This window comes from Carcharodon carcharias, chromosome 11 (genome assembly GCF_017639515.1).
Source record: "Carcharodon carcharias isolate sCarCar2 chromosome 11, sCarCar2.pri, whole genome shotgun sequence".
Lineage (NCBI taxonomy): Eukaryota > Metazoa > Chordata > Chondrichthyes > Lamniformes > Lamnidae > Carcharodon > Carcharodon carcharias.
Window position 1 is genome coordinate 114,590,415 of NC_054477.1, and position 21,725 is coordinate 114,612,139.

The following is a 21,725-nucleotide window of genomic DNA, read 5'->3' on the forward strand; positions in this document are numbered from 1 at the left end:
GCACTGTCTGGCAGGGAGGGGAGTGAGTACTGCCTTGTACAGGGAGGGGAGTGAGCACTCTCCAGTGAGGAGGGGAGTGAGCACTGCCTTGTACAGGGAGGGGAGTGAGCACTGCCTTGTACAGGGAGGGGAGTGAGCACTGCCTGGCAGGGAGGGGAGTGAGCACTGTCTGGCAAGGAGAGGAGTGAGCACTGTCTGGCAGGGAGGGGAGTGAGCACTGTCTGGCAGGGAGGGGAGTGGAGTGAGCACGTAAGCGGAGCAGGGGAGTGACCACTGTCCGGCGGGGAGAGGAGTGAGCACTTTCCAGCAAGAAGGGGAGTGATCATTGTCCAGTGGGAAGCGGGGTGAGCACTATCCGGCAGGGAGGGGAGTGAGCACTGTCTGGTGGGAGAGGGGAGTGAGCACTGCCTGGCAGGGACAGGAGTGAGTCCTGCCTGGCAGGTAGGGGAGTGAGTACTGCCTTGTACATGGAGGGGTGTGAGCACTCTCCACCATGGAGGGGAGTGAACACTGCCCTGTACGAGGAGAGAAGAGAGCACTGTTCAGCGAGGAGGGGAGTGAGTGCTGTCCAGTGGGTGGGCAAATGAACACTGCCCTGTACAGGGTGGGGAGTGAGCGCTGGTCAGCGAAGAGGGGAATAAGTGCTGTCCAGCAAGGATGAGAGTGAATGCTGTCCAGCAAGGAAGGGAGTGAGCACTGTCCAGCGAGGAGGATAGTGAGTACTGTCCGGTGGGGGAGGGGAGTGAGCACTGTCAGGCGGGAAGCGGAATGAGTACTGTCTTGCACAGGAGGGGAATGAGAACTGTTGGGGGGGGGAGGGGAGTGAGCACTGTCTGGCAGGGAGGGGAATAAGCACTGTCCGGCGGGGAGGGGAGTGAGCACTGTCTGGCAGGGAGGGGAGTGAGCACTGTCTGGCAGGGAGGGGAATAAGCACTGTCCGGCGGGGAGGGGAGTGAGCACTGTCTGGCAGGGAGGGGAGTGAGCACTGTCTGGCAGGGAGGGGAATAAGCACTGTCCGGCAAGGAGGGGAGTGAGCACTGTCTATCAGTGGAGGGGAGTGTGTACTGTCCGGCGGGGGAGGGGAGTGAGGACTGTCCGGTGGGGCAGGGGAGTGAGTACTGTCTACCGGGGCAGGGGAGTGAGCATATCCGGCGAGGAGGGGACTGAGCACTGTCCGGTGGGGAAGTGGAGTGAGCACTATCCGGCGTGGAGGGGACTGAGCACTGTCTGGCTGGGAGGGGAGTGAGCACTGCCCAGCGGGAGAGCGGAACAAGCTCTGTCTGGCGGGGGAGGGGAGTGTGCACTGTCCAGTGGGGGAGGTTAGTGAGCACTGTCCAGCAGGGGAGGAGAGTGAGCACTGTCTGGTGGGGGAGGCAAGTGAGGACTGTCCAGAGGGGGAGGGGACTGAGCACTGTCCGGAGGGGGAGAGGAGTGAGCACTGCCAGGTGGGGGAGGTGAGTAAGCACGTAAGTGGGGCAGGGGAGTGAGCACTGTCCGGCGGGGAGGGGAGTGAGCTCTGTCCGGAGGGGGAAGAGAGTGAGCATTGTCCGGAGGGGGAGGGGAGTGAGCACTGCCGGCGAGGGAAGGGTGAGCACTTTCCGGCAAGAAGGGAAGTGATCACTGTCTAGCGGGAAGGGGGGTGAGCACTGTCCGGCGGGGGAGGGGACTGAGCACTGTCTGGCTGGGAGGGGAGTGAGCACTGCCCAGCAAGGAGGGGAGTGAGCACTGTCTGGCTGGGAGGGGAGTGAGCACTGCCCAGCAGGGAGGGGAGTGAGCACTGTCTGGCAGGGAGGGAAGTGAGTACTGTCCGGTGGGGAACGGAATGAACACTGTCTAGCGGGGCAGGGGAGTGAGCACTGTCTGGAGGGGAGGGGAGTGAGCACTGACCGGCAGGGAGGGGAATGAGCACTGTCTGGCAAGGAGGGGAGTGAGTACTGTCCGGTGGGGAGGGGAGTGAGCTTTGTCCGGCAAGGAGGGGAGTGAGGACTGTTGGCGGGTGAGGGGAGTGAGCACTGCCTGGCGGGGCAGGGGAGTGAGCACTGCCTGGCGGGGGAGGGGAGTGAGCACTGCCTGGCGGGGGAGGGGTGTGAGCACTGCCTGGCGGGGGAGGGGAGTGAGCACTGCCTGGCGGGGGAGGGGTGTGAGCACTGTCTGGCGGGGGAGGGGAGTGAGCACTGCCTGGCGGGGGAGGGGTGTGAGCACTGACTGGTGGGAAGTGGAGTGAGCCCTATTCAGTGGTGGGTGACCTATGTCTGTTTGGGGGTTGAGCATTGTCGGAAAGGGCGAGGTTGATCATTGTCATGAAGGGGAGGTGGACATTGTCGGGGCAGGATCTTGGCCTTTGGCCACGGTGCCTGACAGGACCGCGTCCCTGCCTGGCCCTTCCCCACCATTGGAAAAATGCATTTCACGCTGGTTGGGCCTTAATTGGTGCGCCAGTGTGAAATCGCGTTCGGTAGCCCGTTCCCCGACCAGCCGTGAGCCTGCTGATCGTGCGCGCCCGCCAAGGGTAAAATTCAGGCCTATGATTCTGAATGTTATGTTAAACATGGAATGAACACATTTTGATACTGTGAACAGTTCTCGTCTTCATATGATAAAAAGAAGGATCCAGAGCCATTGGAAACTGAAAGGTAGCTTGATAAATATTGTTCAGACAACGAGAGGGTTTGTTGGGACAGATGTAGAGAAGACATTTCCACTTGCAGATGAGACCAGAGCTGGTGGCCATAATTATAAGATTGATACTAATAAATCCAACAGGGAGAGGAGGAGAATCTTCTTTACCCAGAGAGTGGTACAATGTGAGACTCGCTACCACAGGAAGTAATTGAAACAAATAATGGAAACGGTAGTATTGTGGGAATGTTACTAGAATGTTCTAGCCAGAAGCCCAGACTAACGCTCTGGAGGCATGTGTACACCTGACAGAATTTAAATTTAATGAACTAAAAATCTGGAGTACTCAGTAGTGATGATCATGAACCTACAGAATTACTCTATAACATGGTTTGGTTCATTAATGTCTTTTAGAGAAGATAATTTGCCATTCTTACCCAGTTTGGCCTCTATCTGACCCCAAACCTATGACAATATGATTAACTCTGACTTGCCCTCTGAAGCAAGCCATTAAATTGTGTCAAACCATGACAGAAAAGTCAAGTGAGAATAAAGCTGGATGGACCACTTGGCATGACCTGGGCATCGGACATGTGACCAGTCCTCCTCACTAATGTGGGGACTTGTGTTAAAATTGGGAGAGCTGTTACACAAAGTAATGAAGCAACAATTGACATAGTCATACTCATAGAATCATACCTGATAGCCAATGTCCCAAACTCCTGCGTATGTTTTGTCTCACCAACAAGACGGAGTCACCAGACATGATAAGCTAATACTGTTTGAAGGGAGTGGCCCTGGGGACCTCATGAAGTCTCATGGCATCAGGTCAAAAAAGGGCAAAGAAATCTCCTGCTGATTGTCACCTACTGCCTTCTGATTCCTGCTGAATCAGTACTCCTGTAGGTTGAACACCACTCGGAGGAAGAACTGAGGGACCAAGGGCACCGAGTTTACTCTGGGTGGGGGACTTCAACAGGAGTACTCCGGTAACACCACTACTGATCAAGTTGTCTGAGTCCTGAAGGATATAAACATGAAAATAAAAAACAGCCTGGCAACTGTCTAAGCAAAAATCACTTTGCCTTTTATCTGAACTATTGATATCCCGTGGGTTGAATGGATTTTGCAAATCTCAACCAAAAATTTCACTTAAAGTACAATTAAGTTAGTGCGGAATATTATAACTTCTTACAGTGCCTATACCACATGGACTGCATCAGTTCAAGAAGGCGGCTCACCATCACCTTTTCGAGGGCAACTAGGGATGAGCAATAAATGCTGGCCTTGCCAAGTGTTACCCTCACCCCATGAATAAATGAAAAAAACAGATAAATTCAAGGGGAAGCTAGATAAACACATGAGCATGAAAGGAATGGAAAAATGCAGTGATGGTGTTAGATAAAGAGAGTTGGCAAAAGGCTTATGTGAACAATTATCACCGGCATCGTCCTTTGGGCTGAATGACCTGTTTCTGTGCTGTAAATACTTTGTATTCATCTCAGATGATATATCACATTCTGCCATTTTATTCCCTTGGTTTCAGAAAATAGTAGCATTGGCGGTCTATCACATTGCAATTTAGGTTAAAAGCTAACAGAGATTTATTAACAGTAAACAATAGCAAACACAAGTAGTACAGTAACAAAACTAATATGCAGGCTTGATTATTCTTTTTTTAAATTTGGAAATTAACCTTTGCATCTCCTATAGTAAATTCAGTACAAACCAGACTTGAAAAGAAATCCAAGTTCAAAAATTTATGTGAGGTTTAATGCTAACCTTACAGGGTGTCCTTTGCTGACCAGTCTGTCTGTCTCTGTACCTACCAATTTTTCTCTCTCATTCTCTCTGATGCCTTCATCTACATGAGATGTTTGCCTTCACGTGGAGGTCAGTTTTAATTTGGCTTGCATTGTTTTCTGTTTCATTTGAATTTCAAGCGCAGATAGCATTCAATTCTCCATTCTAATTTAATTTGTATAATTATTCACAACTCTTGATGCCAATGAAGTTGAATTTAACGATTTCACTGTCAAGGAAGGAAATTGTGTGCAATTTGAATGTAAAGGGGTGGAAACAATAAAGGAAGAGTCTCATACTGGGAGGGGTGGGGGATAATGACAAAATATCAAAAACCAAAAATGTCTCAACGCATCAACAGCTTTTGTCAAGGTTAAGGTAGTAGGACATTAAGAATCAGTAGGCCTGGTTAAAGGTACAGAGAGCCTTAATGCATACAGGGGTTTGCAAAAAAGTCTCAGTGCACATTAGTCTCTCTCTCCCTCTTTAATGGTTATTGACATTCAGGTGATGCTGCACAAATAGTTTGTGAGGAGGGTTGATTTTTGCCCCACACAACGCCTCCTCCCGTAATTCAGCATAACTGCAAAAAGTGCTGACAGATTTCAGCCCAGAGTTGACTGTTATTGTCTCGATGCATGGTCAGGCTTTATCTTGCACTTTAGCTGAGGTGTCTTCACACAAATGGCGTGGGTCCACATGTTTCTCTCTATCAACCCAGGTCCTGAGAGGTTAGGATGCCACAATCCTTTCCAAGTATATTTTTGGAAAACTGTAGGCACCGTTGGTGGCACCTTGGCAACTCTGAAGAAATAGGCAGCACTGGCTCCTGTGCTTCCTGACATGTTATTTTCAGTAGCAAGTAATGCAATGACATGTTGTGATTGGGATACTTCTGACAAACCTTCCAATGTAACAATAGCCAGACATTCACATCTCTTAGAGGCACTGCCAGAAGTTTTCTGTAAGGTCTCTTTAAAGAGGAACCTCTGTGTTGTGAACAGCAGAGGGGACATGCTGTTTGATATGATCCGCCTTTCTTCAGGATGTACGGCCTGTAGGTACAGACCATACCCAACTAACCCGTGCTTACAAAACTCAAAACAGTGTCCAACATTAGATGTGATTTTGCAATTGGACAACACTTGCTAAATAATCCTCAGTTCACTAAAAATTATACTGGCAACCAATTGAAGATTGTCAGTCCGGCTTGCAATGTGGTGCATTTGTATGTACTGGAACCTACATATATTAATATACAGGCCCTTTTCTTTGCAGGCAGAGAGATCACATTGCACCTGTTTCAGCTAAACAAAATAAGTGATAGACATTCGCTGGTTCATTCTTCAGGGCAATGCCTTGTTTAAATTTCAAACAATGCTCAGCAGTTAACTGTCTGTTACCATTAATTGGTGCATTCTCCATGGCAATGCTTCTACCAATCAGAGTCCACTTGCCAACCAATCAGCACTCTCTTCCCATACAGTATAAAGTTGTTGTTTCCCTTGACATTGGTATTCTTGCGATTGTCCTGGTGAGTGCAAGACAAAATGTCTTTTTTCAGCAACACTAAAGTAAGACATGTTACATGTCTCTGTAGATATAGGTGCCACTAGGACTCAATCTCCTCTGACTGATCATTAATGGACCTGTTGGGTTTTTATGAAAATTTGATGACTTTATGGTCATTTTTACTGATACCACCTTTTCATTTCCAGATGTTTTAAGGCTAAATTTGTATTCAAAACCAGCCATGGAGGGATTTGAACTCAAGTTTTCAGCATTATCAGCAAAGCCTATGATCTGAATTACTAGGCTTGTAATATAAGCACTACTCTGCCATACATTAATGATAATAACTGGCAGCCTTAAGTTCCCATCTTCTACGGCGAAGGATGATAGATATCCATTACAACTCAATCAGAAAATTAAGTTATTAAAAGTTGATATTAAAAATTAGTGTATTTCCCATGGCTTTTCCTTTTTTTGCATGCTTCAGTTTTAGTATTGTTTTTCCACTTTATTTCCAGATGACAGCAATTCTTTATTCAGCTATTTACATCCACTCTCACCTTTATTTATTCAGGGGTTTATTAACTCACTGTATCACCTGCTGCAATTTCAAACCAAAGGACAGACAACACTGCCGGTACCTGTAAAGGTCGCTGTAATGCTCAACTTTTATCCACAGGCTCCTTTAGGGCTGCAAAAGGTGATATTAGCAGTGTCTCCCAGGTAGCTGTATACTAATGTATCAGGAAGGCCACCATAGACATCGATACCCAAGTGCAACACTTATACCTCCCTCCATATTGACAAAGATGAGTAGGAGGAGGGAGCACAGATTTTTGCCCACAGGACTGATTTGCCTGTGGTGCAAGATGCCATTACTGCATACACATGACCTTATATATCCCCCATGAAAATATTGCAATGTTAATCAATCGAAAGGGTTTCCATTTCCTCAAAGTGCAGCAGGCTTGAGAGCATGAGCAGCATATCATGAAGATCTATGCTTTCTATCCTAGTGACAGTCATGACTTCTTTGTTCTGCGTCAGTCCTGTGTGCCCCTAAATTCCAAACGGCAGTCCAAATTTAAGGCTGGTGATAGGGCAACAAGGTTTATTCCCTCCTGACATAACTCATGACTGTTTAAGAACCCATGCACAACTGTGTAGCTGGAGTGGAAGGAGGGCCATGTTGCCACAAGGAACATCATCGTGCATACAATCAGCATCCTCAAACAACACTTTCTCAATTAACTCTTATTCAGCAGCATCCCTGCAGTATACTGATGAGCAAGTATCCAGATTTGTTATCATCTACTGCATGCTTCACAAATTTGCCACCATGAAGGACCAGTCCTTAACACCACCAGCCAAATACCAAATTGAAGAATGGGGGAACAGAAAAATGAAGAAGAGGACGAAAGACAGGTATGGTTTCTGCCCTTGACCCTCTGCAGAGGTGGAATGTGGCACTGCATAAGCTGTTCCCGTGGCCTATTGAAGGTTGGTGTCTGGGAAGCACGAAGAATGACGAATGGACAAATGCAGTACCTTCCAAGAAGTTGGTAATTACCTTTCAAATAATGAAAGAGCTTTCTGAGAGAGGAAGTGCAAAGAGCTGCAGAAACTCAATGGCAATGGCTGGAGATCCTCAGTGTAACTGATCAAAGGCTTTCCAATTTGTAAGCCTTACTGAAACAGCGCTTCCCATTGTACACTTATCTTGGTGACCCTAGTGAGCTGTAGCCACAACATTCACTCAATCTGTGGATGAAGCTGCATTGTGAATGCTACATATACTAAATTGAAAGAAGTAAATTGGTGTTTCACCTGGAAGGAGCGTTTGGAGCCTTGGATGGTGAGGGAGGAAGTGGGGGGGAGAATGTGTTGCATCCTCTGCACTTGCACAGAAAGGTGACTTGGGAAGACGAGCAGATGCTTGGGCGATGAATGAGTGGACCAGAGTGTGGGAGAGGGAATGACCATTCAGGGTGCTAAAAAGTGGGGGGAGGGGAAGATGTGTTTGATGGTGGCACCACACTGAAGGCAGTGGAAATGGTAATGATAACCCATTGAATTGGAGGCTGGCATGGCGGAAGTTGAGGGCAAGGGGAATCCTGTTAGCACTTCTCTGGAAGTTGGCATCATCAGAACAGAAGCATCAGAGGCTGAGAAAGGGGAAGAACCAAATAGATTCCTTATAGGAGGCCAGGTAAAAAGAAGTATTGTCAAGAAACTGTGGTAGTAGTGGGCTTATAGTAAATATTGGTCAGCAACCTATATCTAGAAACTGAGAGACGAAGTCGAGGAGGCGAAGGAAAGAGTTGGAATTAGACCATGTGAAGGTGAGGGAGGCATGGAAATTTAAGACAAAGTTGATGAAATTTTCCAGTTCAAAGTGAGAGCAAGAATTGGCACTGATATAGTCATCAATGTACCAGAATAAGAACTGAGGATGTGACCTGAGGACACAGGAACAAAGAATGTTCCACATATCCCACAAATAGGCAAGCGTAGCTTAGACACATATGAATTCCCATAGATGCCACCTTTTATTTGGAGGAAGTGAGTGATGTCAAAGGAGAAATTATTCAATATATAAACATGCTCAGTCAGGCAGAGGAAGGTGATGGTGAATTCAAGAAAGATGTGAAGGTCCTATAAGTGGTTTTGGTGGAGGTGGAGCAAGACTGGACATCCATGGTGAAAAGAAGATGGTTTGGGTCAGGAAACTGTTAAAGTAGCAGAGCGTGTCTGGATAGTTGCAATTGTAGGTTGGAAGAAACTGGACAAGAAGAGAAAAAATAGAATCAAAGTATGAAGAAATAAGTTCAGTGGGGCAGGAACATGCTGAAACAATGGGTTGACCAGGGCAGTCTTGCTTGTGGATCCAGGAAATGAGGTAGAAGAAGATTGTTGCAGGTTTGGAATGCTATAAGGCTGGAGTCCATGTGAGGAAGATTTTCAGAGGCAATGAAGTCAGTGACAGCCTGTGAATTGATGGGCTGTGGTTCAGTGCTGGGCTCATGGTTCAAGGGCAGGTAGGAGATAATGTTGGAGAGTTAGCATTCAGTCACCACAAGGTTCAGTCTGTTCATCAAACAACAACAATGCCACTCTTAGCAGGTTTAATGAAAATATCAGACTTGGATCTGAGAGAACGGAGATCCGCAAGTATAGAGGGAAGTAAGTAAGAATTGTGAGGCGAGAAATTGAGATGGCCAACGTTACACCAGCAGTTTCCAACAAAAACATCTAGAAAGGGTAAAAGGCCAGAAGGAAGGATGCAGGTGGAATAAGAATTCCGAAGACATGAGAAAGGGTCTGTGGTAAAAACATCTCCTCACACTCCCTGGCCACTGGCTGAGGCAAAACTGGAGCACTTGTAACCTCGGTATTCAATTTCAATTTTAATTCAGCTTCTGACCCTATATCCTCTCCATCATCAAGACTGCTTCTGATGAAGAGCCATACGGACTTGAAACGTCCTCTCCACAGGATGCTGTCAGACCTCTGAGTTTTTCCAGCTATTTTTATTTCTGCCTCTGCCTACTTCCACTTCCATAATAACACCTGTCCCCATCTGTGCCTCAACACATCAGCTGCTGAAATCTTCACCCGTGCCTTTTTTATCTTCAGACTCAACTACTCCAATATGCTTCTGGCCAGCCTCTGAAAATTCGAGCTCATTTAAAACTCTGCTGCTCATATTCCAACTTGTATGAAGCTCTGTTCACTCATCATCGCTCCGTTTGGCAACTTACACTGGCTCCCAGTTTGGCAGTGCCTTAATTTTAACATTTTCGTTCTTCTGTTCAAATCCCTCATGACCTCTTTCACCTATTTCAGTAATCTCCTCCATCACTGAATGCCTGCAATATCTACCCTTCCTCCAGTTCTGACCTCGAGCACAACCCGAGTTTTCATTGCTCCACCACTGGTGGTGGTACCTTCAGCCTGGGCAATAAACTTTGGAATTCTCTTTCTCTGACACTCCAAGGGCTGAATTTAGTGCACACAGTGCAGGTCTTGACGGTGGCACTGGAAGTGGGTACTGTTGTTGCACGGGAGAATTGTGGCTGGCTCACTATGGTAACAGCCTGGAGGCACGGAGCCTGTCTAATGCTGGTGCAACAGTGCACAGGTTTGTTGGGGTGGGGTTGGAGCGGGTGTCACAGGAGATCAACAAGGCGCCAAACTTATCTTCCCTGATCCTGAAGTAAGTGTTGGTGCTATTTTGAATGGCCTTTCATTCTTGCATTCAGTACAGTGTTTACTTTCCAATTGCCGCAGAAGCATTCTAGTGAAGGATTCACCTCCAGAGTGGATCCCTCCACCCTGAAGACTATGAAGTCCAATGGAATAGTGACATTTTCACATGGGAGAAATGTGGCCGTCCAACTACGATGACCATCACTGCCACTGCCCGCCCCTCCACTGACCTCTGCCTCCTATCCCACTCCTGAAGGTCCCATAAAATTCAGTCCTCACTTTCCTTCTTTCAATTGCTCCTCAAAATCTAACTCTTTGAGCAAGTTTTTGTTCATGTAGCTTAATATTTCTTCATGTGACTAGGTATCAATTTTTGTCTAATAATTTCTAATAATTGAGTGAACTGGAACATTTCACTGCATTAAAGAGTTAATTTAAATGCAAGTTATTGTTCTTGTTGCTGCTTGTTTTTATTGATTTCTCCCTTTAAAACAGAAATAAAAAGCAAGAGCAAATGCAAATTTAAGTCAAAATTTATCAAATCAATCATTTCATTCTACACACAAAATTAAACTAATCACACTTGTACATTCCCTTAGTATCCGTCTTTTGTGTAACTTTCCTCATGCTGGTGTTCCTACAAGGCACTTAGCCAGTAGCCAGAGTTTGGTGACAAAAAGCTGCTGATCTGCCTTTAAAGAAGATGGGCTTGGTGGATGAGCTTAAGCAGCTGTGAGCCTAGTGAGTGCAGCTTTAGACTACACCGTCTTAGCCTGGGCAGATCGGAGGTCTGGCAGACAAGCAGCAGCAAGACTCTGCAGAATGACAGAAGTGGAGCATGTATGGTATCAGCATGCAAGAACACAACAGGTGTTTTTTTTTTCTCCATTGAACCAAAGCCACTCACCAGAGTGGTGTCTCAGCACTCCTAATGACACGCAGGAGAATGGAGTGAGGAGCTGCTGTTACACTCTGCAAACCCTTTCCAAGAGTGATCAAGCTGGCAGCTATCTGAGTTTTCATAGCAGTATTTTGTGCTGCAATATGACCTATCAAAATGATCACAAGACTCTCCAGCATGGTAACATCCACAGCTATGCTGACCACTTTGGAAATAATGAGCTCCAAGTTCTATACAAAGTCCTGCACCAAGTTGGAGGTGGATTTCTCCATGCCCAATGACATCTCATCAGCCATCTCCTGTAGCCAATCGATATCACCAGCTGCCTCCTTTGCAGCAGGACTAGCACACAACTTTGTCCTCCAGTGAGCTGGCATTGATGATGCCCTATTACTCTGCCCTGGTTCTTATATACATGTGCCTGGTGATTTACAAAGTGCTGACTCCTTCTCATACACAGACCAGACTTCTACAGTGATGGTAGAAGTTGGACCATTGAGTCTGAAGGCTGTGTGGGGAGTGGGGTGGGGGTGGGGGACTGCTGGGCGGGGGGGGGGGCTCCCCACTTCAAAGGACAGTGGTACCTGGAGTGGAAATTTACTGCCACCAATTAAGTGGCAGCTGCCAGGGCTGCTGTTCCCTATTAAGTTTGGCCACACAACCCCAAGAGTTACTGTCCCAGTCAGAGGGCTGACAGCTCAGCAGCAGCACTGAGAGCAGCAGCACTGAGAGCAGCAGCTGGGGCTGCAAATGGAGGACTAAGACATATTGATAGATGTACACTCTTGAAGACAGTTAAGTGGGGCCTGGAGATGCGAAGGAGAGTTGGGGGGGGCACTGAGGACAGATGGTGTCATGGCCACAGGAGAGGCCATGATTGCTGGGAGGCACAAAAAGGAAGCCACTCCTTGAGCCCCCTCAGAACAATCACCAAGGTTTACCCAGCAGTTCCCCAATATGGTAGCAACCCCCTTCCCTGCAACTAGTAAAATGCCAGCAAAGGAAGAGGCCCTCAATTGGGGTCTGGGCGGACAGGCCCTCTATCACCTTCTCTGCTACCAGCAACATGGCGTCGTGATGAGAAAACTTTGGACACAACAACTTACAATGCCATTTTCACAGCCTTCCTGACTCCTATCTGTCCCAAAGGGCTAGTAAACTTCAGCCCATAGGGCTGAATTTTCACCAAAGTTGGGGTGACTTGGGAGCCCTTTAAAAATGGCAGGTGGGTCTCAATTCCAGCCATCCCCAGCCATGGCCCCATCCCCAGGCTGATTTTTAGGAGCGCCTTTAAAGGATGCAGGTGGGTCCCTGACAAAGGCTTGCACCCAGCACTCCTCCTGATCTGGCAGGATCCATTGAGGAGACAGGCATGCTCTACTCCTCTGCAATTCTCCTGGAGTTGGGTCAGATATTTAAAGAATTGTTGTTCTCAGCCCCTCAGGGGAGTTGCGAACCCTAGTCTGCACGAGGAGATCTTTTAAATGGTGACTTCAAAAGGTCCTCCTACTAACCCCATGCCAAAGTAAGGCCCCTCTGTGGCCCTCATACCCCCTATGCCAATGATTGGAGGAGCAGCTATTCAATCAATGGCCCTCCAAGGCAAAGCCTGGATCGTCTTCCTGCTTTCAACAAGATGCCTGCACCTGCAATTGTTCAGTCCTATTCAGGCTCTTCATTGCTCGGCAGCACCACCCAGGAGGTGGTGGCTACCACCAGTAATGCATCCGCTTTCAGTCCAGGATTGCTACGGGATCCAGCCCATTGGTTGGTGATGATGAGAGGGGGATCGCAGGGCGGGGGTCATGGGGGAGGGGTGTCGGCAGGAAAGGCAGGCAGGTAGCTCTCAATGGGCACCCCCTTCCTGATGCAGCGCTCCTCAGTCAGCTGATGCATGCCTGACAATGAGGAAGCCCTCTGGAAGCCTGCAAATAACTCTGACAGAGTTTGCTTTTCAGGCTTTCTGCATTGCGAATCTCCTAGCTGCCACAGGGTGGGCATTAATTTCTCACTTAAGGGTTTCAATTGACAGTGGGATAGGAAGGCTCTCCATCACCCCATGAATTGGGGCAGAGGCAGGAAGGCAGTGGGGTCTCCACCCACCACCAAACTCATCACAGGGAGGGCATTAAATTTTGCCCACCAATTGTCTTTGAAGCATCATTCCTTTCTAGTGTTGAACAGTAATTTGATCAACACTGCCACTCCCATCCAATTTTTTCCTTCTCTATCTTTCGCAGACACATTGTAGCCACTAATACTAAGTTCCCATTTCTCTCCTTATTTGAGTCAGTTCTCCATTATTTTCACATTTTAAGTTCATGTGGCTACTTACGGCTACAGTTTACCAACCTTTTTTTAACCACACTCTGTGCATTTACACACATGGACAATAAACCCATCTTAGTCTGCCTCACATTTTGTCCCTGTCTGATCCCTCCTATTTCTGAACTACTTATTGTGATATTTTCTGACTGTCCCAGTCTGCCGTGCAACTTGTATCTCCTCTTTGATGCTTTATCTTGATGTCCCTATTTTCATTCAATAATTTTGTTGTTCCTTTCTCTTCTGTGTACGCATAAAATCTTCTTTTGACAATGTCAATAATCTCATTATATTACTGACAATAATGCGATGACGCCCCGTTCAAATGGGCTGTAAAGTCAACCCAACAGTGACTACTATTTATCCTGTGGTTGTGTAGACTGACTGTTACCACTGAAATGAATCTCAGCTGTTTCAATATCCTGGTGATAGCCATAATATTCCTGAAAGTTGTGTCAATTAATTTTTGTAGATCAATTTAAGGATAAATCTTATTTCTTTCCCACACCCCTTCCTCCAAGAAAATATACAAAAAAGTATTTGACAAAAATATATTTTAAGGCTAAGCTTGATATAATCTCAAATATTGGGCAGTCAATTGAATTAATAAATCACAGGTTTACTGATGTCTTCTGTTTCCCTTCCTTTCTTTCAATTACAAACACTTGAAGTTCCATGAAAAATTGCCCTTTTGGAGCAACTGAAATAAATTGTAATGTGTATCATTAATTTCCATTGTTATTATCTACAATCGCTAGGAAGTGTTCATTGCACAATGACTGATGTTAAGTAATCTGTCACCTGCCATTATCCCCTCTTGTGTAAGATTTTAGATTTAATAGGTAGCAGAAGCAGGTTATTGACAGTTACGTTTTGCAATTCAAATCGCTGATGCTCAAAATTCCCTCTCTACACTGTCATGTTCAGTACTGTTTCAGCCTTTGCACCCAGCTGCTCACTGCCAGGCTGAAAATCCTCTCATACATGCTGTAGAGCCTCCTTCCTTGGTGGGTGAATGGCATTTTGAGAGCACAGCTGCACAGTGGCAGCCCACACATTTTAGTGATACCAGCTTTTTATTTCCAGATCTTTTTTTTTAAATTGCATTCAAATTCTTCAACAAGCTATTTGCAGGCCTCCTAATCCAGTAACATAATCACTGTGTTACCTATCTCTCAACAGATCAGATGAGTCCTGTGATCTCCCTAATATGTAGTTAGCTTGTACAATTTTGAACATTTAACATTTTAAATTGCTATGTTAATATTTTGTCACAAGGTAATTTCAGATTCAATGCCAATATTTGACATTGAAGTCTGTTTCCAATTGCATCAACACCTTGTACATATGAAACAACTTATATTCATTAACGAGCTGCAAGCAATGCCAAAGGTGCTTTACTGTCAATTGGTTAATTAGTCTCGAAATTTCACAGTGACAAACACATCAATGTACATTTCTACAAGGTTTCTGCTTGGGATGAAGCATTTATTGCTAAATAAATAACCAGTTTAGCAAAAAAAAAACCTAAGCTTGGACCAGGGCCACAAATATTTTCATGATGGCTGTTATAATTATCCCTCCACATAATCTTAAAATAAATCTAAAGAAAACACTTAATGGAACATTTATTTTAGTCAAGAATTACAAGTTTTTCAGGCATTTTGTTTTTTTTAAATTACTGGTTCAAAATCACTATGGTGAATAATTGTACAATTATTTAAAAAGTCATATTAATTTACAATTGTAGGATTAAAAAACTTATTTTCTTTCCACATATTAACACAAATCTGATTCATGTATAGAGATATTCCACATTCCTTGATACATAATTACAAACATATTTTGTTCTTCTGTTTACTGAGAAAAACACATTTTATTTCATTATATGCTATCCCCAACTACATTGATACAAATATACCTTGATGATTTTGTACCTACTGGAAACAAACTTTCTTCCTAAATAAACCTACTTCAAATTTTAAACTGCCTACTTCATACGCCTTTAAAAATGCAAAAATACTCCGACTATACTAGTAGAAGTATATTCCATCTCTGTATAGATTCCTACAAACACACTTTATATATACATGTAAAAACTTATCTAATCCAGTATATATTAGCAAACATTAACATCATTCATGATTACAATAGTACAAATGTAACACACTTCAACCCTTTACACATTCGCACTAACACATTTCATTTCTACATGAACTGGTACTAATATATCTTATGCCTACAAGTCAGGAATAAGATGCAATACTCTCCATTTGTCTGGATGAGTGTAGCTCCAACAACAATCAAGGAGAATGAAACTAATAAGGACAAAGCAACCTGCTTTAACCCATCATCATGTACCTTGGATATTCACTCCCTCCACCACTGGTGCACCTGCTGCAGTGTGTACAATTACAAGTTGCATTGCAGAAACCTGCCAAGGCTTTTTCAGCAGCACCACCTAAAACCACAAATTCTACCACTCAGAAGGGCAAGGGAAGCTGGTGCACAGGAACACTACCACCTCCAAGTTCCCCTTTGCAGATCATCTGGTTTGAGGAGCTAAAAGGCCTCCTCCTGTTCTCATGTTCCTGTATTCCCTCCAAGTCACACACAATCCTGCCTTGGAAGTATATTATCACCCTTTCATTGTCGCTGGGTCAAAATCTTGGTACTCCCTATCTAACAGCACTGTGATTGCACCTACACCACACAGACTGCACTGATCCAAGAAGGTGGCTCACTACAGATGGGCAATAAATGCTAATGATGTTCACATTCCATGAATTAATGAAACAAAATGGAGTAGTACTAATATTCCTTATACCCCAGTACAAATACGAACATAACTCATTTTTACATTCACAGGTACAAACAAACATCATTTTAAATATATAATACTAACAAATCTCAGTCCATAGGTAAATGATTGTTGAAATAGTGATATGAAGACCCCATCACTCCTGTAAATACCAGTACTAGCATATTTCATCCCTATGTATAATAGCTGTAACAAATTTTATTTCCAAATGTATTAGCACATGCTTTATAAAATATGCTTTATTCCTATATAACCTATACAGTTTTACAGACTAGTATTCCCCCAATTCATTCATGTATGTACTTGTGCTGCACTACTTAATTTCTGTGTCTGCTGGTGCTAACTTTACTTACACTTTATTAATGTACATGCTAACACTAGCACACTTTATTCCTGTATGGGTTAGCATTAACACTCTTTTCCTGTATTTACTAGTGCCAACATGCTTCATGGCTGGATGTATTAGTACTAAACACTTGATTCCACTGCACACTAGTACAAACATATAGAAAGACAATATTAACATATTTCACTCCTTTTATGCACTATCTGTACAAACCTAATTACTTAAGTACTAACACACCCCATTCATCTATGTTCAAGTCATCATCTGCTAGTACTAACACATTTTATTTGTGTTTATAATAAGACACATTTTAGCTATATTTTGATTTACTGCTAAAATTCATTTGCATTTTGTGTTTCTTTGAAAAATTAAAATCCAATTAGGCCAAGTAAAGCTTTAAAACTGGTCAAGGATAAGAGCATGAGACTGTGTCAGGCAGGCATGGGAGACCAGTTTCTCATGTTTCTCTAGTTTCTCATAAAACTAGAGGCAGAGCAACCTTAGCCCTTAGATTTGACTAAGAGGTATGAGATACTTGTTACCTGTTTGAATGAGAACAAGGACTGCAGGGTGGATGGAAAACTGACCATAGCATCATTGTGCAGGATCTCATTCAAGTCAGGTTGTGGGGGAGGGGAGGGTGGTGGGAAGGGGGAGTGAAAAGGAATGCACAGTAAGAGTAATAAAGCTAACAGGTGCTGTCAGAGAAAATTAGAAACAAAGGTCAGTGCTAAAGGTACTAGATCTGAAATTGTGAAAGTATTTGAAACAAATTAAATGCATTAATACTACAGATAGAAATTAATAGGTTTGATCTAATAGCCATTATGGAGACATGGGCCCCGGTTTTCGCTCTTGAATTGGGTAGTGGGAGTTGGGAAATTTCCCGGCTTGCCATGACTGCAAAGGGAAAAGTTCACCCACATACTGGGATCTTTGTTGCTGTGGGTTGCAGGATGGAGTCAGGCCTGTTGCCCAGGCACACACTGATGAGGTGCTGCTGAGTGCCGAGATGAGTTGTTGACTTTGTCTCACTTGTTTTGTTAAACATTAAGCCCTCTAGCCCTCATACCCCTCACCTACCCCAGCAGTCCCATTCCCCATACATGCCAAATCATATCTATCCATTGCTCCACAACCTATGGCCCCTCATACCCTTAAAGTTGACTAATGCTAAACCACCCAACTCCATGCCCTTTTATAGTCCCTATGCCATTTTAATGCCACCCAAGGCCCCCACCAACACCCATTCCCCTTACACCCTCCATGCCAACTCACCTAGTATCCATCGTGGGCAGACCTCAGGAGTCATGTTGAGATTAAATAAAATAATGTTCTAAATATCATTACAACTGCACTATATAAACAAATTTCCACTTTTCAAATATTTTTGAAAATGTCTTTTCAAGACATTTAAATGCCCTCAAGGAATCAATCACTTATAAAAACAGTTGTATTCATGACCCCACATAAAAACAACTATCCCTTTAATAACCTTTTTAATCTGTCAATTATACCGTGAACTTACTATCACATTCCACGCCATCCCCTCCCCCACCCCCCCAAACCCAGCGCCCATCAGGTAATGATGAGAGTGTTGTGAAAAGCAGCCAAGCATTAATAATGATATAATGATAGCACTTAATGTTATGCCAAAAAACAGCTATTGCAACTGCTGGAACAAATTTTTTTTGTTCTCTCAGATACAGGCAGTCTATTTTTGTAAGGGTTGGAAATTTAAGTAACGCAACAGCTTGAGTTTTTTCATACCTCTCAATGACAAAGACAGGCTTTTTTTCCCAATTTTTTAAGGGCTGGGCATTTAAATGACTTTGTAACTTCATAGTTCTACAGACTGTATCTACCCTTCAAGAGCGGTTACAATTACTCTAAAGATTTATAACTCACACACTATGGGTTAAAGCCATTGCTGCAGTGAAAATGAGGCCTGCGGAGATCAAGTTTCCCACGTGTGAGTCACTTTCCCTTACCAGCAAAAATGAGATCTGTACAATTAAGTCAATGGGAATTGTGGGAAACTCTGCACTGGGCGGAGTCATACAAAGAACATTGGTTGTGCTTTTTGGAGACCAATCATCTCAGCTGGAGGACAATACTGCAGGAATTATTTAGGCTAGTGACCTAGGCGGAGCCATTTTCAGGTGCTTCATCAATGACTTTCTCTCCATCATAAGGTCAGAAGTTGGGATGTTCACTGCTAGTTGCAGTGTTCAGCATCATTTGCTACTGTTCAAATATTGAAACAGTCAATGTATGCAGCAAAACCTGGATGACATTCATGGTTGGACTGATAAATGGCAAGTAACATTCATGCCACACAAGTTGCATGGAATAATCATCTCCAACAGGAAAGAATCTAACCACCTGCCTTTGATGTAGAACAGCATCACCATTGTTGATTCCCCCACCATCTACATCCTGGGATACCATTGACCAGAGACTTAATTGGACTGGTCATATAAATACTGTGGCTAAAGGGTAGATCAGATTCTGGAAATTCTTTGCCAATTAACTCACTTTCTGACTCCTCAATCCTGTCCACCATTCTACATTGCACATGCCTGGATTGTGATAGAATATTCTCCATATTCCTGGATGAGTACAACTCCAATAACACTCAAGAAGCTGACAAAATTGCCAGCTTGAGCGGCACTCCATCCACTGCTTTAAAGGTTCATCCCCTCCTGGTACACAGCGGCAGCAGTGGGTACAATATCCAATTTGCATTTCAGCAACACACCAAGCATCTTTCAGCAGTGTCTTCCAAACCAATGATACCTAGCACCAAGCATGACAAGAGTAGCAGACACAGGGGAACACTACTGTCAGCAAGATCCCCTCCAAGACACACACCATCCTGGTGGTGGTAGTTCTTAAGATCATTTATTGTTGTGTTCAGCTGAGCACCATTAAGGCAGGGCATGAGCTGGAATGCAGTGTTTGAAAATGGCAGCACTGGATTCAAATCATAATCTGTCCTAATCTGTCTGCTATGCCTGCTACTGGCTGCCATTAGGTATGCACGTGTAAACCCCTTTAACAAGATGGTGTCAAGTGCACTTCCCATTGGAATTGTGTATGCGCATCTCAGATACCATTTTCAAATGTTAGGAGACTGATTGGCCTAACAAACTGATGCTTTGGAGCCCAATTTCATTATGATATTATTGTTTGTGGGCCACATTTCAATACTTTAAAACAATGACTACCATTCAAAAGTACTTAATTAGCCATAAAGAGCTTTGGGCCTTCGTGAGGTCACAAAATTTGCTATATAAATGCAAATCTTTCTTTTTTCTTTTCAGAAGTCTTTGAAATGGTATACTGATCTTTTAAAATTGTAAGGAGCATTCAGGATTGCAGCTTTGAAAGATTAGCTCCTTAAAATGCAAATATGATTTGGTTTATCATTTCTTCTTTCCAGTCATGCTGCAATATTTTCTCAATCCCTCACTCACCTGAGTTGTAACTCTCCAATGGGTATTGGGTGTGTGCAGTATAAAAAGAGGTAACAGGCTAATCATTCACATTTGTTTTAATGTTGCCTGATGTGCATAACAAGATAAATATACTCAAACATCATAACTTACCCACAGAAAATAAAAATAAATTAAAAGTGTAACAAGATTATTATGACCACTAACTTACTGAACCAAGTACGTGAATAAGTAGACTCATTACACAATGATTCAATTTATAAAACAGGCAAATGTGAATTTAATACCAAAACTGAACAAACAGTAAAATCCTTTGCAGGTAACAGAAAAAAGTGCTGTTCTACTAGCTGTTGAAAATGCTAAATGTGAGTGCCTGGATGCCTAAAGTGACTTCTTTGAGAGTCAAGAAGAATGTTACTGAAGGGATTTGTGTAAAATTTTCAGCATCACCAGTGGTAAATTATTCACAGTTTAGTGATTGCCAAAAATTGAAAATTACAAGAGAAGGTTTCACTTGAATGGCATTTAGTCATATTTAGAATTCAAATTCCTTCTCCCCTGTCAAAGTAAACATGAATAGCATACTCATCACTACCCTGGTTGGGCAGTGGCCCCACATACCCTTCATGCCAAACTATGACCACACATCCCCGCCATCACCTATAGCAACTCCTGTATCAGGTGCCCAGGTATAACCCCTACCCACCCCCAAGGCCCCACATTATGCATACCTGGCTGTTATGATGTGGCAAATGATGTGTGCCAGGCAGATCCATGAGGGAAACTTGATCGCACGGTCACAACTGTTTTGCAATTTGTACTTTATTTTGAGATGCGTGCCCTGAATTCAGAAGTAATAAGACCACCACGACTTCAGAGGTTGTTAGGAAACTAAATGAAACATTTATTAACAAAAGAAAAGATTTCAAGCATATACATTGGTCTACAAATTACTACTATAATAATTGCTAAAACTCCTAATTAATCTGGCTTCCAGTTATACCCCCATTAAGGCAACAGTAGACAAACAACTAGATTTAAACAGACCCAGGCAGAATAAGATACAAAAAAAACAAAAACAAAAAAATTAAATTAGAACAATACAATACCCTGGACAGTGACATACAAAATGAGTTTTCTCAGCTCCAGTTCCTATAGGCAGCAGTTTGATGCACCAAGGCTGGAGGCTTTTCACACATGTGTTAGATCTTAGAATGTATTCTCTCCTAACACACAAAGGGCAGAATCTTCCAGTCAGCAAGTGGGGGCAGGCCTGACATGCAGACACGTAAAATGACGCGCGATGATGTTGGGCGTGCGTCCCAATGTTGCTGCGCGCCATCACGATATTTCGGAGGGCGGGTGCGCTATGAGTTCTGAGGTGCGCCCGCCATTAATTAATGGGCCACTTAAGGCAGTAATACACAGCGATTTTTCACAGCCAGTGCTATTTTCAGAGCGTCGGTGCAATGGGCAGGCGGATAGGCCACATTTTTAAAAACGTCATCCATGGGCGGGATAAGATGAGTGAGTGGGCTCACGAATGTGATTTGTTAGTCATTTACTTTAGAAACTTATTGCTACTTGCTTGTGTGAACAGGAGAACTTCAAATCTCTTCAGAGTTGCTTTGACAGGAATATTAGGCTTCAGGTCTGGAGTAAACATAATTCTTGGGGCCTTCCAGGTTTCAGACAGCCTTCCCTTACCCTGGGAGTGGGGATTGTGCTCTC